This window comes from Thamnophis sirtalis, unplaced genomic scaffold, assembly GCF_051295495.1.
Source record: "Thamnophis sirtalis isolate CommonGarterSnake01/CBP01778 unplaced genomic scaffold, rThaSir2_p1.2 scaffold_1, whole genome shotgun sequence".
NCBI lineage: Eukaryota > Metazoa > Chordata > Lepidosauria > Squamata > Natricidae > Thamnophis > Thamnophis sirtalis.
The window spans coordinates 45328712-45342645 of NW_028261381.1; positions in this window are offsets into that span (position 1 = coordinate 45328712).

Consider the following 13934-nt stretch of genomic DNA (forward strand, 5'->3'; position numbering starts at 1 on the left):
CCGCCCTGAGTCCCCTTAGGGGAAAAGGGCGGCATAGAAATATAATAAATTCAATTCAATTCAATTCAATTTAAAACGTCTCCATTTAAAATGTCATGATACTATGGTGGCCTTCTTTGAAAAAGACAGAGGGAGGAAAGTAAGGAGGTAAGAAGGAGGATTTTCTACCAAATAGGAAACTGCCCCATTCCCTAAATCTGCCTTTCCGCATTGCAATCTATAAACCTGAATGTCTGTGATTTCTGATATACTGCAGCTAAGCCTAAGATGGAAGTGAAAATAAGAGTTGAAAGGAAACTTGAATGCTTACCTCCACTTGTTTCTTGGGTTTGCAGGCCACACTGAACCATAAGCATACAATGTTAGACTAGAATGCATTTGCTCAGGTGGAGGCTACGTAAATATGGCATATGAACCCAGCCATGAGGTGAAGCAGTAGAATTTATATATAGTAAGGATGCATGTTTTATAAAACTACATTCTATGTAGTGTTATAAACTATCTAGTGTTGAAATGATTGTATCTCTTGAAACACAAACACTTTTCCTTTTGGTAGGCTAACATGTCTTTTATATATATATATCAGAGCCCTGGAGGTTGTAGGGAATATATGCTAAAGTTCCCATTCTCAGAGCCAGAAACATGCATTAATATTAAAACTGGATTTATTATAATATTAGTATTAGAGAATGCAACCATAGAACTTTTTTAATCGTTGAGGGGAAAAGGGTGGGGATAGACCCATCATCTCAGGCCTTTTCTCCCCCCCCTCTCTTTACTCAGCCTCTAGTAACTCACAAATTTTAATTTCCATGACCCAGCCATGCATATATAATCTTTGTTCACACTTTTATAAAGTAAAATTAAGTGAAAGAAATTGGGCACTAATATAAAGCTTGTCTGAGCAGAACAAATTTGAATTTTCAAACACCACGGAGAAGACTGGGGCATCAGGCCTTGAAGCGGTATAAAGATTGGAAGGAAGATAATTTTTCTTCTGAAATAGAATTGCATAAATAATCAGGGACCTGCTTCAGGTGATTATTTGCCATCTTTTGCTCATTATATTTTTTGTGGGGAAGATGCTATCAGTGGATATGATGGCTGATAATATTTTCTTGTTTTCCTGTTTTGAACACATAAAAAACAAGTTCATGTTATCAAATTAAAACTTTTTTTTAACCTTATCTGAGATATTATACTAGATAAATAATACAACGTGCCATCTTTTATAAACCATCTCAGAAGTTAATCACAGTAATAAATGGATTTAAAAGTTCAGGTCAGCCACAACTTAAGTCAAGGTGACTTGTATCTTAAGGTGGCCTATGCATACAATCTCCTTATGCATGCATAGTAGTTTTTAAAACATGTTTTTGAATGTATACATTATGTAAAATCAGCAAGTTGTGCTTTTGTCTGTAAACTAAGGCTCAACAATCCATGACTTAGTGTGTGAAGCAGAACATTTTTTCTAGATATTGCTATGGAAATTGCTGATATCATATATAGAAATAGTAACTATTTGGACATCAAAAAGATATACCTAATATCCAGGGGTGAAATTCAGCAGGTTCTGACAGGTTCTGGAAAACCGGTAGCAGGAATTTTGAGTGGTTCGGAGAACCGGCAAACACCACCTCTGGCTGGCCCCAGAATGGGATGGTAATGTGGATTTTGCAGTATCCTTCCCCTGCCACGCCCACCAAGCCATACCCACAGAACCAGTAGTAAAAAAATTGAAATTCATCCCTGCTAATATCTATCATCAAGGAAGGACAAAGCAATTTTTTAAAAAAATGGTTAACTTCTTGCTAAATGGAATCTTTTGTATTTAACTAGTGTTTGTATGTTTAGATTATAAAATAGCAGATTTAATTCACTTTACACATTTCATACTATAGTATTAAATGTGGTCAGGTATGTAAGTTGACCAGATTTTCAGATTGGTAAAGAGAGACACCTTTGACCACGGGGGGGGGGGGGGGGATTAGAAAAAAATTTTTTTTCACTTAACAAATGTGGCAAGAAAAATTGTAAAATGGGGCAAAACTCAATAAATTTCTCACTTAACAACATCAATTTTGGGCTCAATTGTGGCCGTGCATTGAGAACTACCTGCACTTATCTTCAGTGTTACTTCATTCTGCTGTAGCATTAAATTTCATATAGAACAAGCTTGTTCTTTCAGAATTGTGGAATTGTTATATAACTGTCTACCTTTAGAAAAGTTTCTCTTGAGTTAAACTCAGCTCCTATAATTTTATTGATGTGTCGTAATTTTCTTAGCAGTAGTATGGAAATTGTCATTGTTGCTTTTGGACAATTTTTAATATTTTCCTATTAAATATACAGTACTGAGATTCCCAGGTGGATTCCCCTCCAATTATTAGCCAGGTTCAACCCTGCTCATCTTTTTGAGAGCAGGCAAAAACAGCCAGGTTACATCCCTACAAATTGAAAGCTTTCTCCCTCCCTCTCTCTCTCTCTATCTCTCTCCCCTCCCTCTCTCTCTCTGTCACTCTGTGTGTGTGTGTGTGTGTGTCTGTCTGTCTCTCATTCACTCACTCACTTAATCACTTACCCTGTGTGTGTCTCTCTCTGTCTCTCTCCCTCCCTCCCTCTCTATCTCTCAATCTCTCTCCCCTCCCTTCTTCTGTCACTCACTCACTTACTTAATCACTCACTCTGTGTGTGTGTGTCTCTCTGTGTCTCTGTCTGTCTTTCTGTGTGCCTCTCCCTCCCTCCCAACATGCAGATGGGCTCCGGACCAGGGAGCCTCTTTCTTCTTTTTAACCAGGTGATCTTCTAAGACTAAGACATAACAAAGAACCTTAATTACAGGCTGAATAAAAGAGCCCATCCGGGAAGACTAGTAACATGAGGGCGATCCCTCATGTTACTCAGACCAGCTGAGCCTCCCTGGACGTCGCAGCAGCAGCAGCCCCAAGTGTGCTGATCTCAGCGTTTTTCGCATCGGGGCGTGCTGCAAGAAGAGGGAGTGAGTGAAGACCTTTTCTAGCCGGCGCAAATGGAGCGGGCTGCAAGAGGGAGGGAGGGAGTCTGGATTGGCACTGAGCAGGGAGCAGATGCCCTGAAAAGGCATTTAGAGGCGGGGAAGGAAGGGGTTAGGTTAAAGAAGGGAAATGGGAAGGAAACCAAGGCTTTAGCCCCAAGTCAGCAGCTGGTCAATCCACGAGGGTACATTCCTGGCGGAGGGAGCTTTGAATTAAGTTCACTGAGGATGGTGGGCTACTTCTGATGTTTAAAACGCCCAGCCTCAAACTTGACCAGGTGACCACAGCCCCCACCCCACCCCTCTCTCTCTCGTTCAAGAGTTCTCACCTGCGCCCTACGGTCTGGCAACCTATCTTGCCCTACCTGGTGAACAGGATGACGCCATGCTCCAGGGGGCTGTTGCTCACTTTCTGCCAGCTCTCCCGGATCAGCTTCTGATCCACGCTGGAAAGTCCATCGCGCTCCATTTTTCTCCCAGAGGGATGTGCCAAAGGGGAGCAGCAGCGCCGTTTCTGGAGAAAGCTCCGCTCACCGCTCAAAGGCTCGGGTTGCCCCTGGAGGAACAGGTGGCCCGGATGTGGATCTCTGAGCAAATAATAAACAAATCCACATGCGGGGCTCGACGGAGCTTTGAAAACCGCTTTCTCACCCGGAGCTTCCCTTCACATCTTTGGAACGGCTTGGATCCTTTTTTGGGGGGCGCCCCTCCGTTGGGAGGAGGAGGAGAGGCTCCAACTCTGCCCAGAGAAGGAGCCCAAGTGCTCCGGGGAAACGCCATGTTGCTTGAGGCCACGGGAGCCAATAGGAAGGCGGCGGAGGGGCGGGAGCAGGAAAAAAGGCCTGATGGCTCCTCAAAAGCATGGCAGCAGAGGAGGGGGCAGGGCAGGGGTAACGTGGTGCCCAGCTCAGGTGCTCTGAGCAGATGGGGAGCCCCCCCTCTGCCAGCGCTGGGGAGCAAAGTTTAACATCTGCCCAGCGCTGGCAGAGGGGGTGGCGCTGAGATGTTAAGCTTTGCTGCCCAGTGCTGGCAGAGGGGGTGGTTCCCCCTCTGCTCAGAGCACCTGAGCTGGGCACCGCGTTATCCCTGCCCCCTCCTCCTCTGCCGTGCTTTTGAGGAGCCATCGGACCTTTTTTCCTACTGGCTCCCGTGGCCTCAAGGCTCCTCAAAAGCACAGCGGGAGCTTTGCCGGCTTCACCTCAGCTGCAGCGCCGGGCAGCAAATCCAGCGGTGCTGTTAGAGGAGGAGGAGGCAGCAGCAGTTAGTCCGGTGGTGGCGGGGGCTTACCGTCAGTCCAGTCACCCCATGCTCATCAAAACAAATCACTGCGGCTGCGCGGGAGTTGAAAAGTGCTGCGCGGTGTTTTCTTGCCTTAGGGGGAACAGTGGTCCTGCGCGGGAGTCTCTGGCCACTGCACTTGCCTCACCCGCCGGCCCCCAAAGTGCGTGAGGGATGCTTTGGGGAAAGGCTCCGCTTCCAGACCCTGCCGAGGGCCACACACACAGGTGGCTCTTTTCGGAGAGGCGGAGGCTTTCCCATGGCTTGTCCGGGTGGAAGTGGGGCTGGAAAAGCGAGCCGCTCCCCCGCCCATCCACCCGCTCACTCGCTACACTACCCCGCCCATGCGAGCGGCAGCGGATGGGCGGGGGAGCGAGCGATCAAAGAAGGCGCCAAAATTAAAGCGGGATCTTTTGACAACGGCCCGGGACGCGGGAAAAATTATGAAGAAGCGTGTCTGTCCTGCCAAATGCGGGATGTCTGGTCACCTTAGGTATGGGAAACACTGAAAAAAATAATGCTTTTCAAGTATTTAGGGCACAAAGCTTAGTTTCTCATGAGGTTTTCAGCATAATTTTATTTTGGTCTAGAAATTCTTAGAAGTCACTTATACTTTTTAAGATTTTACAATTTAGATCCTACACTACGATTTATAAAGAACATGATTGTGACAACTATCACGTAACATACACATCTAATCTTACATAAGATTGTGGACATTCTCTTACCCCTTGTATTCTATCTTTTCTACAGATTTAACCAGAATATAATAAGATTATTTGAAGAACAGAGCTTTTCAATGTATTGTTATGTGCGCTTGTAATTTTATTGTTCTTGTTGCGGGTACTTTTATCTGTTGTTAACCTTATCCTAAAGTAAGATCTCACAATGGGGGAACTACATTTTAATGCTTTATAATAGTAGCGGATCTCATTCTAATGCTTTTAAACAAGGCTCATTCTTGAGATGAGCTTGTAGACTGAGTGGTGAGATATATACACCTATGTGATTTTGATGTTTGGTTTCCTAAGCTATTAATCTCTAAATTGTCATTCCTCCTTATTTTGGGAAAGCTTTGACTGGAAAATTAAAAGAAGAAGAAGCTATCTGACAAGTACTGTAATCAGGGTCTTCCTACAGTTATTCTCTGAAACCCAGGTGATTTGAATGTAAAAGAGGTTATATTCTAAGCAAACAACAGGAATCTGAAAACTGTAGAAAAGTGCTTTGCAATCCTTAATGTAAAAATATGACTAGGTTGATTGTCTTAGATAGGATTAAAGATAAAGCACTGATTTTGTTTCATTAGCATTCAGCTATCCTGGCAGGCTGCCATTAATCAGAAAGAAAAGTGATACATAAACCAGGGAATTAGGATAATGCAAAAAGCTCATAAAAATGGAGATTATTTGCACACAATGAAGCTTTAACTTTGGCATCTTATTGTGCCTGCAGCCTAGAGCCAAGTCATTGTTAACTTCTATAATGATACATTTGCCTTATAAAGTTAATCTAAAAAGAATGTATTTAGTGTGCCTATGGTGAAGTATATGACAACTCGTTTTACATTTCGGTTTCTTTGTTATTCTTGTTTTTAATCTTTTAATTGTTAGTTGTTGTTGTTTTAAATGAAACACCTCTGGATTGAGGTGAGGATTAACTGCACAAAGAAATAGTCAACTTGGTGGGGGGGGGTTTAAAACCTTCAGTCAGAGTAGGCTTACGTCAGTGCAATACCCTGTTTTCTGAAAATAAGACCTTCCTGGATAATAGGCCCAGCTGGGTTTTTGAGCGCATGCACTAAAATAAGGCCTCCCCCCAAAAATAACCCCTCCCTGAAAATATTGCAACACAGCAGCAGCCATGAGGTGACCATGCCTGCCGCTTCCTGCACCTTAAAAATAATAAGACCTCCCTGAAAATAAGGCCAAGCAATTATTTCAGGGGGGGGTAGTGTCAAAAGAAAATAACACCCTGTCTTATTTTCAGAGAAACACTGTAGCCAGTGTGAAATTGGAATGTTTATTCTCTTCCTTATGTAACAGAATAAAGACAGATTGTTCTGGCTAAACTTTTACCATACATATTGCTTTAGTAATTGCTGCTAGCCACGTGGGATTTGATAAAAGAATTATACTAAATTATGATATTGATAAGTGGAATACTCTACCATGCCTGATGCATTAAAAAAATGGGAAAAGGAGATGGGCAAACTCCATTATCTCTATCTCTTTTCCTCTCCTCCATGTGTCCCATACTCTTGGATTCTTACCTGAACTCTTGGATTGGCACTCACCCAAGTTGGATTGAGTGGTCAACGCCTGGAATGCTCTACCTTACTCAGTTGTTACATCCTCTAACCCTCACAGCTGCAACCTTAAACTGTCTACTGTGGACCTCATCCCATTCCTAAGAGGTCCATAAAGGGGGCATGCATAAGCGCACCAGTGTGCCTAATGTCCCTGTCCTACTGTTCCCATCTATTTGTATTGATTTCTTTTGTTCATGTCCATGTTTATATTTATACCTGCTATTTTGTACATGTTTGACAAGCTAATAAATACAAATACAAATGTGATTGGACATTTTTAGTGGGAGAAGTGTGGAAGATAGCAGTGCTTCATGTCTTGCACCACATGCCATGTCCATTGCCCTGACTACATCTGCCATGCTTGCAAAACTTGGCAGTGGTGGCATTTCTGATCTAGCTTGGCTTCTTCTGCTGCCAGGAACTGCCATGTCTGTGAACTTGGCAGCTTTTTTTTAATCAGGGAGCTGTATTTTCTGACTGGCTTAGCTGCCTTGGAGGAGTCTGCTGCCAGGAGGATTTGTTCTGGAGGATTGTTCAGGCTGTCTCTTCGAGAAGCAGGCTGAGAAGCAATTGTTGCCAAACTAACTATATTCTGTGGTGGTTGGCAGCCTTTTTACTATCTTTACTATCTTTCCAATCTGAGGGTCATTCTTGACTCATGACTCCTGCTCAAGGAGCATGTGACAGTCATGGCTAGGAGAGCCTTTGCACAGCTTCCTGTTGTGTGCCAATTGTGTCCATTCCTACAGCAATGGGATCAACTCACTGTCACTTGTATCCTAGTCTCCTGTTATGTGCTTTACAGAATATGCAGAAGAATCCAGAAGCTTCCACTGTCATAAAACACAACAGTGTGGGCAGATATATTAAACCTTAGAGTGGTAAATGTTATACCTTTGCTTTCCAAGCTGCATTGGTTGCTACTCTGCTTTGGTTCCACCACAAAACTGAGCTCGACTAAACCACGCCCGACTAAACCACGTCACTGAGGTCATCAACAGGGCGACAACAGCGCGGAGACAGAAGCACGCTGTAAACCCTAAACCTAAAATTAACCCCTAAACCTAAACCTAATCCTAAATCTAACCCTAAACCTAACCCTTAACCTAACCCTAACCCTAACCCTAAACTTAACCCTTAACCTAAGCCTAAACCTAATCCTAACCCTTAACCTAACCCTAAACTTAACCCTAACCCTTAACCTAACCCTAACCCTTAACCTAACCCTAAACCTAACCCTAAACCTAACCCTTACCTTAAGTTGAATCGGCTTGCTTTCAAAGAGCTATTTAAAGCGCCCTTCTTTCTCCGCGCTGGCTGTTGTCGCCCTGTTGATGATGTCAGCGACGCAGTTTAATCAGGCGCGGCTTAGTCGAGCACGGTTTTGACGGGTCACGCTCTGCTTTCAGGTCCAACTCAAAGTGCTGATTTGAACTTTTCAAGTCCTTCAAGGTACGGGACTGGATTATCTGAGAGATTGCCTCCTCCTCCCCCCCCCCCAATTATGTCTGCCTGCCCAATCAGGTCTGGCAGAGAAGACATGCTGGGAGTCCCATTTGCCAGGCAATTACATTTGGTGGGCCCCAAGAGACAGACCTTCTCTGCCAATGTGCCCACCTTGTGGAAACGTCTGCCTCCAGAAGTGAAATTAGCTTCATCTCTCTCAAGTCTCCATTCCACAAATCCTTCAGGACCTGGTTATCTGCCTGGGATCCCAAGGGATGGGGGAGATTTTGTGATGCTTAATATTATCCTCTCCAACCTGTGTGCCTTTTAAATACTGATTTTTAACTGTGACTGTATATATATTTATTGGTTTTATTTTAATAAAATAAAATATGACGCCCAGAGTTTCCTTAATGTGAGATGTTCAGCTATACAAATGTGATAGATAAAACAGACAGACACCATACTAGTTTGTGATATTTGAGGAATAGTATTCTCTTTATAAGACAGACTTTTTTGCATTTCTTGTCCTAGCTGCTTTGAATTCAGTGATTTAAATTCTGTTCTTTGAGCTCTTTCCATAGATTTGTCTTGTGTTTTTTTAAATTTTTTAAACTATATTTTAGAACTGCCTGCAAGAACATTAAAAAAATTAGATATAAGTAAAATCTTAAAAAGCAAGTCAGCATATATATTTCTTTCAAACAAAAATAATTTTTACATGGTATTTAATCAGTTATTGCACATTTACATCTCAACCTACCAATTGGTACCATTGTCTTCAGCTAATAAAAATGCAGCATGCACCTCTGCAAGATAAAATATACACTGTATGGAAATGTATTGAAAAGCAATTTATTTAAAATATGAGAGAGGGGTTGTGATTTCCATTAGTATTTAACGATCAGGATTATTTTTTAAAAGGAAAAGAAATATCAAGGATAAATGCTACATTCTCAACCATCTTCTATTCCAATGTTCAACCCTATGACTCTTAAACACGTCTCCAGGGGTGTGTTTTTTTTACACTTAATTGTGTGTCCTCGTAATTTGCCCATAGTTCTTTAAACTCTCAGAGAGCTCATTGTTCTCAATCTGATCCAATTTTGAAAGTATGTATTTGTACATCTAAAAATTGTCCTGAGGAAATGGATTGACAATATCAGTATATATCTTATTGTCATCTTATTTAAATATATTGTAAATAGATTTACTTCTATCACCTAAGTGAAATCAAATGACATCATTGACTCCTGTAATTTGTTTATTTTTCTTTATGTTATTAAATCTTAGTTTATTACTTGTTGATATCCAGATCTGTATAAGTGCTATAGGTTTATTTTGCAATTATTATACAGCTTGGGAATCCTTGGGCTAACTCTGACTCACAGGGATGATTAATTTTCCATTGTCTTCATATTTGTTTTTCAATAAATCTTCTATGCCCATGCAAATGATCCCTAACTGCCTGTGTGACTGTCCCTGCTCTGATTGGTTGCTTTGCCTATCTTCTCTAGTAAATTGACACTGATGATAATTCTACCTTGATTTTTTTTCCTGTATTTGGAGTACAAATCTCAAGACACCTATGACAAATATTAAAAGCCCAAGAGAGAAAAATAGCTCTAAGCTATTGGAAAATATATTTCTTAAAAGAATTATTTTATAGAAAATAAAAATTGCTTTACTCAATCTGGGCAAAGCCCTCTCCATTGAAGAGGTGAAATATAATCTACGCAAAGGGATAGATAGGTGATGATAGATAGATAGATAGATAGATAGATAGATAGATAGATAGATAGATAGATAGACAGACAGACAGACAGACAGACACCATAGATAGATACCGTAGATAGATAGATAACTATGTTACTGTAAAAAAGATAAATTATTATAGTCAAAGAAACTTTAAGATTATAGCAATCTGTCTGGATTTAAATGTAACACTAACTGGCAAGTTCCTCAAAATGGAAGCAAAAAATTTCACTCCTTATCACATGTGTTAATGTGCAACTTCCTTGCAAGCCTTCATAAACAGTGAAACCTAGTTCATTATTATATTATATTTCTACCACTTTGTAAACATTCTTCATGTCATGTACTCCTTCACCTACATTTAATCTCTCTCTCTCTCCCTCCCTCCTTCCCTCTCTCTCTCTCTCTCTCTCAAGCCTTGCTTGACAAGTTGGCTTTTAGCTTCCCGAATTCCTTTGTGAACTGTGTGAAGGGCAAATGCAATAACACCTCTTTCTGTCAACACAGTGCCAGCATATAAAAGTATATCACTACTTTTTTTAAAAAAATAGCAACAAAAGAGAAAAACTCACAGGCTGCTCTGTCATAATGTGGTAACTGGTAGTGAAAAAAACCTAAAATATAATATGAAAAAATCACTATAAAATCATAGGGTCTTTTCTACTAAATAGATGTGTAATTATAGCTATTGACAGAATATTTAATATTCAGCTGTAGACAGTGACAACAATTTTTTTTGATTCAGATAAGCATTTGAGGGAACACATCAGAAGCGTGGTAGAATTCAGTGTCGCTTGAATTTTGGTAGCAGATTTTAGATTCTGTAGAACAAACAATAATGTTAATTTTCTTTTTTTTCCTCCCCTTTCATTTTTTTCCCTCAGCACAGAAAATCAGGGTTAAAGCTGTGGTACCATGGCATTCTCAATTAAGATTTTAGCAGACTTTCACTGATTTCATAAATGGGGATAGAGATGAAATTTGCATTTTACTTCATCAAATGTAAATTCAACAGCTTTAGCTTATCACCTCCACAAGACATAATAGAATCACGCTAAAAAAATTTTCCATCATTCTGAGTTCTTTGATCTTGGCAGACTCTGATTATGACCCTATCGGATTAGACTGTTCAATTCCATAGAAGATGAATATGCAGAGGGTTCTTAAAGCATTGCTGTTTCATTCTCATTAGACAGTGGTAGGCTTGCTGGTTATTATTATTTTACTCAATTAACTCTTTGGAACTTCAAGTAAAATCTGTGCTTCTGACGTTTTTTTCCTCTGTGGGATCATTGCTATACTACACATCTTACCCAGGAAGAGAATAAATTATTACCAATCAGCATCTTGGTCTCCTTCTGTGCTCCCACAACAATTGAACTAATAATGTCACATTCTGGCAGTCACTGTTGAAGAAACCAATAGAGAGACAAGTTTGTTTGATGCAAGGTTTTTATCTCTCTCTAGCAATCAAATGTTAACTGGCACTGAATGACAATGGTACAAAGGTAAGCAAATCCAGGTCAGTTCTAACCAAGTTAACAGCATCACATATATATATATATATATATATATATATATATATATATATATATATATATATATATATATATATATATATATATATATATATATATATATATACTTTACATACATACATACATACATACATACATACATACATACATACATACATACATACATACATACATACATACATATATATATATATATATATATATATATATATATATATATATATATATATGCTTACATGCCACCACTGCCGCTAACACCGCTGGGGTGCCGCCGCAGTCCCTCCCCTCCTCTCTCTGATGTCAATGGGGCCTGTAGCTGCATGCGGCTCTGCATAGCTTCCCTCACATCTCTGTAGGCACGCCTCCTGGACAACAGCCTACTCTGAAGTAACTCTTCTACTCGGGTGCAAATGCCTACTCTGACCAACTCTGACCAACTCTGACCAACTCTGACCAACCCCACCCATATGACCCCCTAACCACCAGCACCAATCACTATGACCCTCAGTCACCCTCAGCCACACCCCCACTCAGTGTCATCATTGCCTCCTTCCTGATCAGCTGCATCTGAACAGAAGAGTTGGTCAGAGTAGGCATTTGCACCTGAGTAGAAGAGTTACTTCAGAGTAGGCTGTTGTCCAGGAGGCGTGCCTACAGAGATGTGAGGGAAGCTATGCAGAGCCGCATGCAGCTACAGGCCCCATTGACATCAGAGAGGGGAGGGGAGGGGCTGCGGCGGCACCCCAGCGGTGTTAGCGGCAGTGGTGGCATGTAAGCATGGCTGAGCAGGTGTGGCATTGACAATGGATGGACTCCCCCCTGAATGGCAGCCTGAGGGCTGACAAATAATATACACTTCGGAAAAAGAAAGAAAAGAAAAGGAACTGGTGCACATTGACCTTATTTTTAAGCAAAATGTATTTTTCACATATAGTATGCGCAGGATTCAAGGTACAAAATAATATATTTCTCCATTCAGTAGGCATGTACTTTATAGTTTTCTAACCTATAAATTGCAGCATACTGTGGTTTTGGTTGATTAAATCCTAGGACTGCTTCTGTATGACATATGGCCATTTTTGGCTCATTTGGTTTTTAATGAAACTGCACTGAGTTAGCCAGATATTCCCCAATATTAACCTCATAATAAGCAGTGAGTAAAAATGACTCATCTCTTCCCGATGAGTCATTGATCCTGAACAGAGTAGTATGACCTCTGTGTTATAATAGTGCTAGAAAATCAGTGTTGGTAAAATTGATGAAGGTGCCCAGATTCCAACTATCTTTGAAGTATCAATAAAAAAATATAAGTCAAGGAGATCTATGTAGAGCAAATTAAAGTGCAGCAAAACCATTTACCATCTTTTTATTTAAAAGTCTGTCCAGTTCTTCAGTTCTTCCTACACTGGGAAAACAATTGTAATCTACTGCCAAGAAAAACAAAGTAAGTGATGTTTAGTTTTCTTGTTTGTTTGCTGTTACACTGTCAACGCTATACATATTTGTGTAAGTACCACTTATAAAATTATTACCACAAATGAATGGTTGTCTTTCCATTACCTTGGGTGTCTTGATTTTGTGAAGCACTGAGCTATGAGGATACTGGATTTTATTCATAATACATGGTTCTGATAGAAGTCAATATTTGTAGCTCAGGGTTGAATTGTAGGATCCTTGGTGCTCTCTGAGCTTGGTTGCTTTCTTGCAGACATTTTATTACCCAATTAGGTATCATCATCAGTACTAGAAGAGAATGGACTTTGCTCTTTAGCATTGATGATGTTGTCTACTTGAATAATGAAACATCTTGAAGAAACAACCAAAGTCAGAGAGCATCAAGGTCCCCACATAACACATGGTTGATAGGTTACTTTCACATATTATATTGCTTGGTATAGGAGTATAGATACATCCTGTTCTGGCTAAAACCCAGTCTGTATTATATTCAGACAGTGCTGCCAATAACAGCACAATCTGCTGAAAATGAACTGTGTTTCTGACAACAGCAAAGAAAGGAACATTACCAATCTGCATACCATGTTTTCCCAAAAATATGACGTACTGAAAATAAGGCCATGCCAAATTTTTAGGGTGGACAAAAATATATACCTTCCCCTGAAAATAATCTGAGTGGACAACCCCACCTCTAGCCAGGGAGGGTGCCACTCACTGACCCAGTGGTATCCCAAAGGCACAGAGCCATGTGACTGGAGGGGAAGGGGGAACCGGTGCTCGCACGGCTTGGCACCTTTGGGATACCACTGGGTTGGTGAGTGGCACTCTGCCTGGCTAGAAAGGTTTGTGTGTGTGAACGCCTGTTCTCCCCCGCTTGCACATCTCCCAGTCCTGACCATGACCTGGGCAAGCTCTCCCTGCAGGGCCAGGGCCAGGGCTACTGCTGCCACTGCCACCACCACCATCCCAGCACTGAGGAAGACTTCTTCTGAGAAGCCAGTCAGGTCATGCACCTACTGCAAACTGTTCCAGGAGCCGGGGCAGAGAGTCTTCTGGCAGCCAAGCCACAACCATAGAGTGGGAAGTGCACTCTCAGAGAGGCCACTGCCAGAAGACTCTGCCTCAGCTAGCAGAA